We start from the raw sequence: 17,757 nt of genomic DNA, 5'->3' as shown, positions 1-17,757 counted from the left end.
TATCTAGAGGAAATGTTACTTTCTTCTGAAGACAGTTTTTCCTACTTTTCTTTTCTGATAGTTAAGGTTATGTGTCAACTTGCCTGGGCCACAGGGTGCCCAGCTAGTTGGTTAACATTATTCTGAATGTATCTATGGGGGGGTTTTCTGGATGAGGTTAACATTTGAATTGGTAGAAAGCCCTCCACAACTGTGTGTGGGCCTCATGTAATCCACTGAAAGCCTTAATAAAATAAAATAAATTATAATAACGAATAATATATATTTTTAAAAGCTGATTAAGGGAAAGTTATTCTCTTTGCCTTACTGCTCGAGTTCAGACCTGCACCCAGACTGGAATCTGCATCAGCTGTCCTGTTCTCCAACCTTTGGGTGCAGGCTGGAACAACACCATGAACTCTCTAGGTTTCTTTTTTTTTTAATTTTTATTTATTCATTTTAGAGAAGAGAGAGAGAGAGAGAGAGAGAAATAAGAAGTGGGGGAGGAGCAGGAAGCATCAACTCCCATAAGTGCCTTGACCGGGCAAGCCTAGGGTTTTGAACCAGCAACCTCAGCATTTCCAGGTCAACGCTTTATCCACTGCGCCAACACAGGTAGGCAACTCTCTAAGTTTCTAATTGCTGATCTGTATGACTGCAGAGCTTGGGACCCCTCAGCCTCCATAAATGTGTAAACCATTTCCTTATAATCAAACAATCCTATTGGTTCTGTTGCTCTGGAGAACCCTGATGACATATATTTTAATGTGAAGCTTGTTTGGTCACACACTTCAAAGTACAAAGGTGGAGTTGGTTTTCTTATACCTTCTACAACTGCTTCCACATCATTGCTTCATCCTCGTTAAAAGGTCCTACTTCTTTGAAGTTAATGCCATTCTAGTATCCATCCTTTCTTTCCCTCTCACTGCAATGTTGTCATTTTCCAAACTTCACTTCCTCATATAATACTTGTTGACAGAAGACTTCAGGACCATCATTTCTGTCTTCCTTTGCACCCCATATGCTGCTACTGTTTCACTCTTTCAATACTCTGACAACCAATTTCTTGATTTTCTACTGTCAGAGATTTCTTTTCTTTAATTCTCTTCTCTTTCAACAGGCATTGTTTCATAAGAAGGCAGTTCATAATTCCATGGCACCAAGCAATAAACATCAGTGACACACTTGTAGGTCTTTAGATCACATAGTTTTTTCTTTATACTGAGGGGTGTCTACAAATAGGAAGAGGGATTCTGTTTCCAGATGCAAGTCTGAAGTTCAGTTAGGGTAATTCTGCTTCACAAGTTTCTTGGTCTTTTGGAACCATAATGTTACTCAGTTTATCATAGCAATGGCAAAAATAAAAATGATAAAACAGAAACATGTGATTCCTCCTGAGACCTAAACACCTCACTGGCCCAGTCATTTCTGTTTACATTCCATAAGCCATTTTGAAGCACGTGACCAAGCCCAATGCCAACAGAGCAGAGGAGTATATTTCATCCACAGTGTCAGAGAAGGAACGAGTGAATATTTACTGAATGATATTCAAACCATTAGATTTTTCACAGATACGTATGCAATCATGTGAACATACTTCATTAAAAATTTTTTAAAACCCTAATATTTCCCAAGTTATCACCTATTTTATGTATTTATTTTCTCTTCCAACTGAAGTTCTGTCAACATCATCAACTCCTTTGTTCTATTATCTTTCCTTCCCAGAAATAAGACAAACCTCTATCCAGAAGCAATTTAACTGCAGACTTCTCTGTATCTAAATCCAGGCTACTAATTGAGCACGATAAAAATCATTCAATGACCTATATTATATCCTCTGTATATTCTGAACTAATTTTTCTGCATCCTCAACACTTTTAGGAACTTATATGAGTTACCCAGGTGAGCTTTCTCTATAATTCCCCAAAACCTATGACAAAAGTTAACCTCTTAGATTTTTAATTTATTATTGGTTGGGAGTAATTTAATGTTTTTCTCTAGTTCTCTCATACCCCTAATTGCATTTAATTCATTCTGAGAAGGTGGGAAGTAAAGACTAATTGAACTGTAAGCAGGAATTGTGATTTTAAGTTGTTTGTTTAGCACATTAACTGGTATGCTCTAACCAGACTTGCCTTTCATTTTTATTTTTACTTTTTAAAATCTGAATTTCTGTTATAGCTTTAAAGAGAAGGACCTAAGGACACCATTTTTTTAAATTGTGGTGAGGCCTTAGATTGTCTTCAGTCTGGAAAGAATATCTACAAGTTCATCATACATCACTCATGCTCTGAATTTGGATTTGAACACAATACATTATACTAATAAATAGTGATTCCTTTTAATTAAATTTATCAACTATAAATATTTTTCTATCAGGTGTCTAAAAGATACTAAGCACCTAGCCTGACCAGGTGGTGGTGCAGTGGATAGAGCATCAGACTAGGATGCAGAGGACCCAGGTTCGAAACCCTGAGGTCTCTGGCCTGAGAGCAGGCTCGCCAAATTGAGCGTAGGGTCTCTGGGTTGAGTATGGAATCATAAACATAAACCCATGGTTGTTGGCTTGAGCCCAAAGGTCACTGGCTTGAAGCCCAAGGTCAGTGACTTGAGCCCAAAGTCCTTGACTTGAGCAAAGGTTCACTCTGCTCTAGCCCCCCAATCAAGGCATATAAGAGAAAAAAAATCAATGAAAAATTAAGGAGCCGCAATGAAGAATTGATATTTCTCATCTCTCTCCCTTCCTGTCTGTTCCTATCTGTCCCTCTCTCTGTCTCTGTCACAAAATTAATAAATTAAGAAATAAATAATAAATAAATAAATAAAATAAAAAGATATTAGGCACCTATTAAAAAATTAGACCGGATAATCCTATGTCTTAATTCCTCATTCCCTCTCTTTCCCTCTCTCTCTCCTCTCCATCTTTATTCCTCTCCCTCCCTCCCTCACCTTCCTACTACTCAAACAACTGCTTTCTAGTTAAGAAATAAAATTACCTTCTACTCCACAAAGTGTAAGGTATCAAAATGATACTTTCTTTTGTTACAACTACTCTTGCCCCTCCCCCATTTTTTTTCATTTGGTCCCATTTATTAGCAGCATTTCTTTTATTCACAACCTTAAGATTGTCTTTTTTATCATCATCTTATTTCTCACAATAGGCTTTTCCTGAGCTATTATTTTACCTGCCTTAGCTTTAGTTAGCATCTATTTTATTTGAGGAGACGCAGAACAGAATTGTGGTTAAAAGTATGTGATGCTGAAACCAGACTGAGTTCAAATCACAGCTCCAATGCTGGTGAGCTCTGTAGACTCAGGAAAAATATTTAATTTATTAAATACTTAATAAGCCTTAAATGGGGCTAATCCCTTGGAACCAGTGTATCATTTAACTATTGTATTAGTGAGATCTATTGCTATTAAATTAGATAGAGATCTGGCCCTGGCAGGTTGGCTCAGTGGTAGAGTGTTGGCCTGGTGTGCAGGAGTCCCAGGTTCGATTCCCGGCCAGGGAACACAGGAGAAGCACCCATCTGCTTCTCCACCCCTCCCCCTCTCCTTCCTCTCTGTCTCTCTCTTCCCCTCCCACAGCCGAGGCTCCATTGGAGCAAAGATGGCCCAGGCGCTGAGGATGGCTCTATGGCTTCTGCCTCAGGTGCTAGAATGGCTCTGGATGCAACAGAGCAACACCCCAGAGGGGCAGAGCATCGCCCCCTGGTGGGCATGCCAGGTGGATCCCGGTCGGGCGCATGCAGGAGTCTGTCTGACTGCCTCCCCATTTCCAGCTTCAGAAAAATGCAAAAAAAAAAAAAAAGATAGAGATCTCTCTCCAGATCAGATTTTGCTTTTTAGCTCAATATCTCAATATTCAAGTGATGTTTACTAGAAGTTGGAATTGATTTATTGTTTCAAACTAAACATGTTCATAACTAGGCATATACTTCCTTTTTTCTTCACTAATTCTGTGTAATCTCCTGTGTTGTATTTCTGCTAAAAGTGCTGTCACTTCCTTGTTTGATCAACCAGATCAGAACATTTTACTAGATTTGTTCTGCTCCCACATATGATCAGTCATGTTTTTTTGTCAATTCTCTCATATAAATATTTTTCTAATCTATTTTTCAAAATTTCATACATTTAAAACTATGTCTTGGGCCCTGCTTGGTTGACTCAGTGGTAAAACATCAGCCTGGCATGTGAATGTCTCAGGTTTGATTTCCAGGCAGGGCACACAGAAGAAGCATCTACTTCTCTACCCTTTCCCCTATCCCTTCTCTGTCTCTCTTCCCCTCTTACAGCCATGGATCTACTGATTTGAGCAAAATTGGCCCCAGGTACTGAAGATGGCTCCCTGGCCTCACCTCAGGCATTAAAATAGCTTGGTTGATGAGCAATGGAGCAATGACCCCAGATAGGCAGAGCTTTCCCCTCAAGGAGACTTGCTGGTTGGATCCTGGTCAGGGCATATGCTCTCTGTCTCCCCACCTTTCACTTAATAATAAAAAAGAAAAGAAAACAGAAATATAGCACAATTATTACTTTCCCTTAAATTTTAGTCTCTTCATATGTTTCTTGAAACTTGTCTCTCTCCTTTTTTTCTTCTTAGTTATCTCTTTTTTCTATCTACTTCATTCACAACAACAGAAACACACAAATGTTGCTTGACCAGGCAGTGGCACAGTGGATAGAGTGTCAGACTAGGATGCAGAGGACCCAGGTTTGAGACCCCAAGGTCGCCGGCTGGAGCATGGCTTCATTTGGTTTGAGCAAAGCTCACCATCTTGGACCCAAGGTCTCTGGCTCAAGTAAAGGGGTTACTCGGTCTGCTGTAGCCCCCTGGTCAAGGCACATAAGAGAAAGCAATCACTGAACAACTAAGGTGCCACAAAGAAAAATTGATACTGCTCATCTCTCTTCCTTCCTTCTGTCTGGCCCTCTCTCTAATTCTCTTTATCTGTCTCTGTCAAAACACACACACACACACACACACACAAATGTGTACATTTTATCATGAAGAGCAACATACTTCTTCTAGCACATAACTCTAAACTCAGACTTCCACTTAAATATCCAAAACCTTAGGTCAGCACTGTCAATAAGAGCAGTATTTAGTACTTAGTGTGTGCCAGACCCTGCTCTGAGTGCTTTTACAGGTATTGCATCACGTGATCCTCACCATTCACCAATGATGAAGGAACTATTGTTGTACTTCATTTTACTGTTTAGAAAACTGTGGAACAAAGAGATTAAAGACTTCCTTATACAACGCAACAAAAAAATTAGTGAAGCTGACACTTGGACCCAGGCAGTATAGCTCTAATCTACTACCATATAGCATTATTACCATAATTGAAAGACTGTACATGGGCAATTAATTCCAAGAGAAAGGCAATCTATCTCCTGTAGTGGCATGAGTTGAGGAAAGAGAGGCTTTAGTTTTGTTTTTCTAGTTACATACTCACTTTGTTGGTAGACAAATAACCTAAAAACACCATCTTCAATAATATCATTAAGATATTAACAAGTGGGCTAAACTTTGTTTCTAAAAACTTCAACATTTTCATCTTATATAATTCAATGTGCTTAAGTTTACTGCATCATGTTGTTATTTTATGTATTATATTAAGATACTTCGTGAGTAAGGAGGACTATTTACCAGAATAGACAAGTTTTCAACCTCCATTACCTTCAGAATGACTGAAGGCAAACCAGCCCCTTAGGTTGTACTATTAACTTTCAATGCTAATTAGTTTGTAATAAATGTAATAAACTCTCACAAACCTGAAGTGCATGGAGCCATGTTTCATTGAATCAGTTATGCTGTCTGAGCGTCAATAACTCAATTTATAGTTAATTACATGCTTCAGCTTTCATTCTATTTTGAAAATGCTTACATGTGTTCATAATTTTAATAAGTAATTAAAGTGGATTTTTGGTACATTATGCAATAGTTATCATCTTCAGTCACCATTAGAACTACGTAAGTTCATAATATAATTAAAATGTATAAATTAGAAAATAAACATATAGGTGACAAAAGTAATTTATGTATGTTTTGATTTTAGAGTTTCTGGTATAGAAAACTTTATAAGTGCTCTTTTCAAAGTTACCGTTTTCCTCCATTTTCACCTGTGAAACTCCTCTGCGTGTGTACAATAACTTGCCTCCACTCTTCACTGCTGATTTTATCACTGATCCCAACTTTGATTTAAATTATGGCCAAACCATTGACATTTCTTCAGAGACCAGTGATTCCTTACAAGATCATCTATTATTATTTTACTGATTTTTTTCTATCTGCTTCTTTTCCTGCTATTGCGGGATAATTGGCATAGTCTAAAAATAAAGCCTTAGCTCCTTCAAATCATATAAAATTTTTCTTTAACTTTCCCTCTACCTTTTTTCTTTGACTCCTATTTTGTTACCATTTTTTCCTACTTTCCTACTCAAATGTAAATGCTAATACCTTAAAGTTGACAGTTTGATTTCCATTTTCCTATTCTACACATACTCATCCAAAATGTTCCGCTGTGTGAATAGTTTTAGAGGCCTTTTATTTCCTTCTGCCTTCAGCATCTACACTGGTGGCAGAAAAACCTATTATAAAGTAATTACAGTGATTTGAAAATGTGGGGAAGTGCAAATAGAAAGAAAGTAGACTTGAAAATCATTGTAGAGGTAGAATTGCATAAGAGGGATAACTTGTCAGAAATATTGTTAAATATAATGACAGGATTTTCGTATTAGAAGATGGAATATTTTCATATTTGAGTGGAAAGTTTGTGGGGAATAAAATGTTGGGCTTTAAGCATTTCGTGTTTGAGTTCACTCTGGAGCTTGAAGGTAAAAGATGGAAATATATTTCTCGCATTGAGCAGTGGCACCTGGGATAAAGAACATGAGGTAGAGGACCACAGTGTCTATGAAATTGCTTACAGAGGAGAAGTATATTGTGAAGGAAAGAAGGCGGAGTTTGAACTCTCCTTACACTCACACTGAAAAGACAGACACTACTCTAGGGACATACATTACTCATGCATAGAGTTCCCAGGAGTCAAAGCTGACTCAGTGGCATGTAATACACACTTTAGGGAATGCTCATATTATCAAGTGAGCTGAAGAGAAACATCCAGCAAAATAAATAAATAAATAAATAAATAAAAATAAAAAATAAATGTTGAGAATGAAAACAAACCAAGTTAGCAGGAGAAACAGTAAGAAAAATAATTTTGCTGAAAAGAGAATGTGAATACACTAAGGGTAACTACTCTTTTAAGAAGCATATTGTAGTCAAAGGAAAGAGTTGAGATAGTAGCTTGGACAGGAATAAAAGGTCTTGCACATAGATTGAGATGATTAGAACAAACCTGTAAACTTAGAAGAAGCCAGTGAAGATGGACAGAGAGAAAGTATGTGTCCGGTCACTAATTCTTTTACACATTCCCACAGGAGTCTTCTTGAAATAGATGACTTCTTATTCATGCACTGCTATGCTCTCCTGTCTAGACCCTCTTAATACCTGCTTGTTACCTTAAGATATCAAATTTCTGCATGTTCCAGAAATCCCTAAGGCTATTCTAAACTGCATCTTCCCAAAGCCTAACTGAGACATTACACTGTTCTGCTGAGATCACTTAGGTTCACATTAAGACTGCTGAGTCTAGTTCTGCACCTAAAATTTGTTTTCCTTTAGCTCCAACAGAGCCTGGTATTTCAGCCACAGCAATCATGGAAATGTATCCCACATGTATGCTTCCATTATCTTTTACTATAATATTTCAATATATCTTGCACTTTTTTCTATCAATACATATATATTTTTAATAGACAATTTTTAGGTTTACAAAACATTTGAGTGAAAAGTGCAGAATTCCCAAATATACCCTCAACACTTTACATTAATGAGGTATAATTTTGCAATTGATGAGCCAATATTTATACATTATTATTTACTAATCCCATAGTTCTACATTAGAATTTACGCTTTATGTTTTACACTCTGTGGGTTCTGTGAATATATACATCATTACAATAACTTACAGAATAATATCACTGGCCTAAATTTCTCCTGTCTACCACCCTTCTCCTCCTGAATTCCCAGAAATAACTGAGTTTTGTATTATTTTCATACTTTTGCCTTTTCAGGGTGTCAGGTAGTTGGAATTATACAGTATGTAGCCTTTTCAGATTGGCTTCATTAACTTAGCAATATACACTTAAGGATCCTCCATGTCTTCTAGTGTCTAGAGCGCTCATTTATTTTAGCACTATTAAACAACATTCCATTGTATGGATGCACCGCACTTTGTTTATCCACCTAACTACTAAAGGATGTCTTGATTGTTTCCAAATATTGGCAAGTATAAATAAGTAATTTATAAACGTTTGTGCATTTTGTTTTGTGATACTTTGTTACAGTAACCCTAAGAAACTAACACAGAATATTTTTTTAAATGAGAAACTCAAGAACTATGAAGTACTATGGTTGCTCTTAACACTATGTGACTGATTAAGAATCACACAATATCAAATTTCTACATTTTCTTAGTTCAAGCAATAGATTTAAATCCAAGGACTTTTTATGATGGTGTTAAAATATCAATTATCACCTGTAATCACAGACAAATAGCAGAAAACCAAATGCAAAGATTAATTTTGTAAGTTGATGATTTGTGAAAGATAGTTGAATTCACAGCCAAACTGTATAACTTTGTATAAGATAGGGCATTGTTTTGGAAAAACTAAGATCCTAAAAACTAGAAAGGATGCATTTAGACATCTGAATGGTATAGAATATTTTCTTATATTTCCCTCAGCTGTCAAAGCATTCCCTTGCCTGAAAATCTTTTCTTCCCTTGTGTTAAAATCTTGTCATAAAAAAAAAAATTTTACTACTGCACCCCACTGCCATGTCTCATTGGCTGCAGGGGCACGACTAGAATCAGGTTTCTCTAAGACTGGGATAGAATTAAGTTAGAGCAAGCGTGCAATGGGTAAATGGTTTGGGCATTGAAATAATCTCACAGTTTGCTAATTTTGACCAAAACTTTGTAAATAATATGAGAAATAAATGAAAGGGTACTCCAGCAGCATGTTTGACAAAAACATTTAGTAATTGTTCCTTGTAGCCCTTACATCAACAGGAGGGGATTCTGAATTCATGCTACTTACATTTCCAGTTCTTGAGGAAGATAATCATCTACTGAGAAAATTCCATGTTTATTTTCCTTATGGAAAAAAATATTATGGTAAAAATAACAAAGATGAAATGCCTAGAACTTCCTCTTTCTAGCAAAATAATGAGTCATATGGTATACCACATAACTAAAAATATTACATAGATGATTAGCACTAATGAAACTTGAAAGATGACTATGACTTGCCTATCTTACCAAATTACTGAATAAGTATTTCAAAAGAAGATGAATTCTTATAAGCTTAGTTAGAGACTCAATCCAATTATAATTAATATTCCAGATGTATTCCTATCACCAGAAAAATTTTGAAATCATCTATATGTTTTAGAAAAACATATGACTTAGAAAGAATTAGAAACAAATACTATTAAAAATATATGGTGCAGGTTCTGGCATATCAGGATATCCACTCCAAAATGAAGGGCAAGTTGCTATACCCTCACCCTCTACAATTAAGAAAGAGACAATATTTAGAGAACATCTTTTCATTTTCAAATAATATAAACTACATTTGGTGACTAAATGAGATCTCTTTCCAGATGTCCAAAAAACCTGTAGGCTTTGAATTAGATACTACTCTCACCCAAGAAAAAGCAGGCTCTTTTTCATAGTACAGGCCACCAAGCAAGAACTCCCTCTATCCCTTAAGCCTTGACAAAACTTAGTAGTTCTCAAAGATTTCTGGTGTTTCAGAAAGTTGCAAGGTGTCTGTGATGAGGCCAGCAGGACTCTGAAGGTTTTGTTATGTGTCTTCCTTATCAACCAACCCTTCCTTCTTGATAAACTAGTTTGATTTCTTGAAGGATACTGATAGAGCCTGGACAAGTTACCATGGTAATAAATTATCGTTTAACTCAAGCCTCTTATAATAAATTGCATGTCATTATATCCATAAAGATATATATTTTAATGGTGTAAAATATAATTTTATTATAAAATAAATGTAGAACATATAGAACAAGGTCAAGTCTTGTGTAGAAGGAGCACGTGGTTTACATTAGAAATTCCTTCAAATTTTCTTCCACGTATAATTCTATTCTCCTTCAGCACAAACCAATGGACCTACGAAGATTTTCTGCAATCAGTTGTCCAAAGGAGAAATAAATTAATAAAACTTGATGACTCTGCACAAAATGCTGTAATCACTCAGATGTGAACTGCTAGGACATTATAGCTTCACTGATGTAGAGAAGGTAATTAATTTTATCAGGAAGTGCTTCAAGCTGGCCATCTAACTTTCCACTTTGCTTATAAGATAAGAAGCCAGCAGTTATGATTTCCATTGTTCCACAGGCAATGACTAATGTTTTGGTTAGATGTTCAGGCATTTTTAACAAAGAATGTTTGATGAAGGTTTTGATGTGGTTGTTTGGGGAAAAAAAGAAGATTGTGTCTTGATCTCTTAAATGGGCCCATTTTTGAAAATATTTAGGTCATATGTTTGTGCTCACATTCAATTGATTGTCATTATGTATAAGGACATTAACAATCAAATGAAAAGGTGAACCACTCTGTGTCTTTTTATCACCATACTTTCTCAGTCAGTATAGCGAATTCTCAGTGAGCTCACGGAAAGGTATACCTAGCAGTAAAGATAGTCTATTCATGGGCCCACAAAATGGGCTTGCCCTCATTATTCAATTAATTGCTAATAATTACTGCAATAATTTTTCTTAAAAACCATCAACAAATTTTAGTTTTGAAAAAGCCAATTACACTGGCCCTGGCTGGTTGGCTCAGCGGTAGAGCGTCGGCCTGGCGTGCGGGGGACCCGGGTTCGATTCCCGCCAGGGCACATAGGAGAAGCGCCCATCTGCTTCTCCACCCCCACCCCCTCCTTCCTCTCTGTCTCTCTCTTCCCCTCCTGCAGCCGAGGCTCCATTGGAGCAAAGATGGCCCGGGTGCTGGGGATGGCTCCTTGGCCTCTGCCCCAGGCACTAGAGTGGCTCTGGTCGCGGCAGAGCGACGCCCCCTGGTGGGCAGAGCGTCGCCCCTGGTGGGCGTGCCGGGTGGATCCCGGTCGGGCACATGCAGGAGTCTGACTGTCTCTCCCCGTTTCCAGCTTCAGAAAAATACAAAAAAAAAAAAAAAAAAAAAAAAAAAGGAAAAAGCCAGTTACACTGTAGTTACTTGATGGCAGGTTGATGACATTGGAATCCTATCCATAAAGTATGGAACAACATTTTTTTCTCTCTAAAATAGAAACTTACTTTAGTTATGGAATTTCACTTATCTGTCAGTCTTCTCTGATCACTAGTCATGCTAGCTCAACAAAATGCTTTATATGTCATTGTAGGATCACATACAACATTGATTTTAATTAGACAACTCTCCAATTGCTTAATTAGCAACAAAAACTTAAGCAATGTTTTTATGCCCAAGTAACTAACACATTACACAAAAGTGACTGACCCTAAGAAAGGCAAAACAGTGTGCTATTACTTAAAGTATTAACCATTATAGTACTATATAATACAGACTGTTGTGAGCCCTAAGCCAGTAACCTCTGTGTGTCTCTGTTTTTTCCACAATTTTAATAGAACCAAGTGATATAAGAAGGGATAATTTTCATTATACACCTAAATATTTGCTTACAATATTTTCTTTCAAGTACACTCCTCAAACCTGTTGCTTAAGAAATTTGATGACTCCACCAAGGGACACATCAGTAGTTCCACTGATTTGAAGGCAAAGACTCATCTGGCCTTATTGGGTACTTCATGCCAATTGAGTAAAACAGAAGAAGAAAATAAGGTTATTATATTTGCTCTAATACTTTATTTTTAATATAAGAAGGGACTAAAAGCAGTACTTATGGAACTTGAATGATTCATAGCACTTCTACAAACTACACAGTTTTATAGTTTAAATAGAACATTTTATTAACTCTAAAACAAGAAGAACTGCAAAGGGTCAGATGCTTCATGATAGATAAAGAATCCTACGAGCTGTGTTGTTGGCTGAAGAAAAGAGGCACATAATATGTGTAGTGGAAGAGATAAATGTAGTATGAGCAGCAAAAAAAATGTTTGCATGTGCATTCAACAGAGACAGCTTCCTGCATATTCTATGCTCCTTCCCTGCATACTCTATGCTCCTTCTATTTCCTGACTGCATTTTCTTTAGCTTTACTGTTCTTGTTTTTTTATTCATGATTTTAATTTTGTGTTTACATAGATTCAAGTGTCCCACTGAATATATCTCCCCCACACCACCATGTTCCCCTCGGCCCCCCCATACCCCCTCCCTCCAATGCCTTCCCCCCTTCCGTCCAGAATTTGCTGTCCTGTTCTCTATACTGCTGTGTTATGTATATATAATTTCACTAATCTCTTTCCCTTCTCTGATCCCATCTTCTCCTCCACTTTCCCTCTGACTGCTTTCCCTCTGGTCCCTTTGATCCCACCTCTGCCTTTGTTCCATTCCTCAGTTCACATTGTTCATTGGATTCATCAAATGAGTGAGGTCATATGATATTTTTCTTTTTCTGCCTGGCTTATTTCACTTAGCATGATAGTTTCCAGGTCCATCCATGTTGTTGCAAAAGGTAAGATTTCCTTTTTCCTCATGGCCCCATAATATTCCATTGTATATATGTACCACTGCTTTTTAATGCACTCATCCATTGAAGGACACTGAACTGTTTCCAGGTCTTCACTATTGTAAACAATGCTGCAACAAACATGGGGATACATTTTTTGTTTTGAATCAGTGATTTAGTATTCATAGAATATATTCCTAAAAGTGGGATAGCTGGGTCAAAGGGCAGTTACATTTTTAATTTTTTGAGGAATCTCCATACTGTTTTCCACAATGGCTGCACCAGTCTGCATTCCCACCAGCAGTGCAGAAGGGTTCCCTTTTCTCCACACCCTCTCCAGAACTTATTATGTGTTTGTTTTGTTAATGAGTGCCATTCGGACAGATGTGAGGTGGTATCTTATTGTGGGGTTTTTTTCCATTTTTTATTAATTTATATGGGGTGACATTGATAAATCAGGGTACATATGTTCAAGGAAAACATCTCCAGGTTATTTTGACATTTGATTATGTTGCATACCCATCACCCAAAGTCAAATTGTCTTCCGTCACCTTCTATCTGGTTTTCTTTGTGCCCCTCCCCTCCCCCACCCCTCCGTCTCTTCCTCCCCCACCCCAGTAACCACCACACTCTTGTCCATGTCTCTGAGTATCATTTTTATGTCCCACCTATTCATGGAATCATATAGTTCTTAGTTTCTTTTGATTTACTTCTTTCACACTGTATAATGTTATCAAGGTCCATCCATGTTGTTGTAAATGATCCAATGTCATTATTCCTTATGGCTGAGTAGTATTCCATAGTACAATATATATGTACCATATCTTCTTTATCCAGTCATCTATTGAAGGGCTGTTTGGTTGTTTCCATGTCTTGGCCACTGTGAACAATGCTGTGATCAATGAACATAGGGCTGCATGTGTCTTTACATACCAATGTTTTTGAGTTTGGGGGGTATATACCCAGTAGAGGGATTGCTGGGTCATATGGTAGCTCTATTTAAAATTTTTGAGGAACCATCATACTTTCTTCCATAATGGTCGTACTACTTTACATTCCCGCCAACAGTGAATGAGGGTTCTTTTTTCTCCACAGCCTCTCCAACATTTGTTATTACCTGTCTTGTTGATAACAGCTAATCTACAGGTGTGAGGTGGTATCTCATTGTAGTTTTGATTACCATTTCTCTAATAGCTAATGAAGATGAGCATCTTTTCATATATCTGTTGGCCTTTTGTATTTCTTCCTGGGTGAAGTGTCTGTTCATGTCCTCTTTACATTTTTTATTGGATTATTTGTTTGTTGTTGAGTTTTATGAGCTCTCTATATATTTTGGATATTAGGCCCTTATCTGAGCTGTTGTTTGAAAATATCATCTCCCATTTAGTTGGCTGGCTGACTGCTTTGCTGTCAGTTTCTCTTGCTGTGCAAAAGCTTCTTAGTCTGATGTACTCCCATTCATTTATTTTTGCCATCTGTATGTCCTCTTTGGAGAAGTGTCTATTCATTTCTTTTTTTTTTTTTTTAAATAATTTTATTTTTTTAATGGGGTGACATCAATAAATCAGGATACATATATTCAAAGATAACAAGACCAGGGTATCTTGTCGTTCAATTATGATGCATACCCGTCACCCAAAGTCAGATTGTCCTCTGTCACCTTCTATCTTGTTTTCTTTGTGCCCCTCCCCCTTTCCCTCTCCCATTTCCCCCTCCCCCCCGTAACCACCACACTCTTATCAATGTCTCTTAGTTTCACTTTTATGTCCCACCTACGTATGGAATAATGCAGTTCCTGGTTTTTTCTGATTTACTTATTTCGCTTCGTATCATGTTATCTAGATCCCACCATTTTGCTGTAAATGTTCCTATGTCATCATTTCTTATGGCTGAGTACTATTCCATAGTGTATATGTGCCACATCTTCTTTATCCAGTCATCTATTGACGGGCTTTTTGGTTGTTTCCATGTCCTGGCCACTGTGAACAATGCTGCAATAAACATGGGGCTGCATGTGTCTTTACGTATCAATGTTTCTGAGTTTTTGGGGTATATACCCAGTAGAGGGATTGCTGGGTCATAAGGTAGTTCTATTTTCAGTTTTTTGAGGAACCACCATACTTTCTTCCATAATGGTTGTACTACTTTACATTCCCACCAACAGTGTATGAGGGTTCCTTTTTCTCCACAGCCTCTCCAACATTTGCTATTACCTGTCTTGCTAATAATAGCTAATCGAACAGGTGTGAGGTGGTATCTCATTGCTGTTTTGATTTGCATTTCTCTAATAGCTAAAGAAGATGAGCATCTTTTCATATATCTGTTGGCCATTTGTATTTCTTCCTGGGAGAAGTGTCTGTTCATATCCTCTTCCCATTTTTTTATGGGATTGTTTGTTTGTTTGTTGTTGAGTTTTATGAGCTCTTTGTATATTTTGGATATTAGGCCCTTATCTGAGCTGTTGTTTGAAAATATCATTTCCCCTTTAGTTGGCTTTCTGTTTATTTTGTTATCAGTTTCTCTTGCTGAGCAAAAACTTCTTAGTCTGATGTAGTCCCATTCATTAATTTTTGCCTTCACTTCTCTTGCCATTGGAGTCAAATTCATAAAATGCTCTTTGAAACCCAGGTCCATGAGTTGAGTACCTATGTCTTCTTCTATGTACTTAATTGTTTCAGGTCTTATGTTTAGATCTTTGATCCATTTTGAGTTAATTTTAGTACAGGGGGACAAACTGTAGTCCAGTTTCATTCTTTTGCATGTGGCTTTCCAGTTTTCCCAGCACCATTTATTGAAGAGGCTTTCTTTTCTCCATTGTGTGTTGTTGGTCCCTTTATCAAAAATTATTTGACTATATATATGTGGTTTTATTTCTGGACTTTCTATTCTGTTCCATTGGTCTGAGTGTCTATTTTTCTGCCAATACCATGCTGTTTTGATTGTCGTGGCCCTATAATAGAGTTTGAAGTCAGGTATTGTAATGCCCCCAGCTTCATTCTTTTTCTTTAGGATTGCTTTGGCTATTCGGGGTTTTTTATAGTTCCATATAAATCTGATGATTTTTTGCTCTATTTCTTTAAAAAACGTCACTGGAAGTTTGATGGGAATTGCATTGAATTTGTATATTGCTTTGGGTAATATAGCCATCTTGATTATATTTATTCTTCCTAGCCAAGAACAAGGTATATTCTTCCATCTCATTATATCTTTTTCAATTTCCCTTAACAATGGTTTATAGTTTTCATTATATAAGTCCTTTACATTCTTTGTTATGTTTATTCCTAAGTATTTTATTTTTTTTGTTGCACTCGTGAAGGGGATTATTCTTTTGAGTTCCTTCTCAGTTGTTTCATTGTTGGCATATAGAAAGGCTATTGACTTCTGAATGTTAATTTTGTATCCTGTGACCTTACTGTATTGGCTTATTGTTTCTAGTAGTCTTTTTGTGGATTCTTTGGGGTTTTCGATGTATAGGATCATATCATCTGCAAAAAGTGATACCTTTACTTCTTCTTTTCCGATATGGATGCCTTTTATTTCTTTGTCTTGTCTGATTGCTGTGGCGAGAACCTCTAGTACCACATTAAATAAGAGTGGAGAGAGTGGACAACCCTGTCTTGTTCCTGATTTAAGGGGGAAAGCCTTCAGTTTAGTGCCATTTAATATGATGTTAGCTGATGGTTTATTATATATGGCCTTTATCATGTTGAGATATTTTCCTTCTATACCCATTTTGTTGAGAGTCTTAAACATAAAATTGTATTGTATTTTATCGAAAGCCTTTTCTGCATCTATTGATAAGATCATGTGGTTTTTGTTCTTTGTTTTGTTGATATGGTGTATTACGTTAACCGTTTTACGTATGTTGAACCATCCTTGAGATTCTGGGATGAATCCCACTTGATCATGATGTATTATTTTTTTAATATGTTGTTGTATTCGATTTGCTAGTATTTTGTTTAGTATTTTAGCATCTGTATTCATTAGAGATATTGGTCTGTAGTTTTCTTTTTTTGTGCCATCCTTGCCTGGTTTTGGTATGAGGGTTATGTTGGCCTCATAAAATGTCTTTGGAAGTATTGCTTCTTCTTCAATTTTTTGGAAGACTTTGAGTAGAATAGGAACCAAGTCTTCTTTGAATGTTTGATAAAATTCGCTGGTATAGCCGTCAGGGCCTGGACTTTTATTTTTGGGGAGGTTTTTAATGGTTTTTTCTATTTCTTCTCTACTGATAGGTCTGTTTAGGCTTTCTGCTTCTTCTTGACTCAGTCTAGGAAGGTTGTATTTTTCTAGGAATTTATCCATTTCTTTAGGTTGTTGTATTTAGTGGCATAAAGTTTTTCATAATATTCTACAATAATTCTTTGTATATCTACAGTGTCCGTGGTGATTTCTCCTCTTTCATTTTGGATTTTGTTTATATGAGTTCTTTCTCTTTTTTCCTTGGTAAGTCTTGCCAAGGGTTTGTCAATTTTATTGATCTTTTCAAAGAACCAGCTCCTTGTTCTATTAATTTTTTCTATAGTTTTTCTGTTCTCTAATTCATTTATTTCTGCTCTGATTTTTATTATCGCCTTTCTTCGGCTGCTTTTGGGTTGTCTTTGTTCTTCTTTTTCTAGTTCCTTAAGGTGGGAATTAAGTGGTTCACTTGGGCTCTCTCTTGTTTGTTCATATATGCCTGAAGTGATATGAACTTCCCTCTTATCACTGCTTTTGCTGCATCCCATAGATTCTGATATGTCGTATTGTCATTTTCATTAGTCTGTATAAATCTTTTGATCTCTGCACTTATTTCTTCTTTGACCCATTCATTTTTTAAAAGTATGTTGTTTAGTTTCCACATTTTTGTGGGATTTTTTTCCTCTTTTTTGCAGTTGAATTCTAGTTTCAAGGCTTTATGATCAGAAAATATGCTTGGTACAACTTCAATTTTTCTGAATTTGCTGATGTTGTTTTTGTGGCCCAACATATGGTCAATTCTTGAGAATGATCCATGTACACTGGAGAAAAATGTATACTCAGTCACTTTGGGATGAAATG

The sequence above is a fragment of the Saccopteryx bilineata genome, chromosome 8 (assembly GCF_036850765.1).
Source record: "Saccopteryx bilineata isolate mSacBil1 chromosome 8, mSacBil1_pri_phased_curated, whole genome shotgun sequence".
Classification (NCBI taxonomy): Eukaryota; Metazoa; Chordata; class Mammalia; order Chiroptera; family Emballonuridae; genus Saccopteryx; species Saccopteryx bilineata.
The sequence above is the reverse complement of the archived record's forward strand: the minus strand, read 5'-3'. Positions refer to the sequence as shown.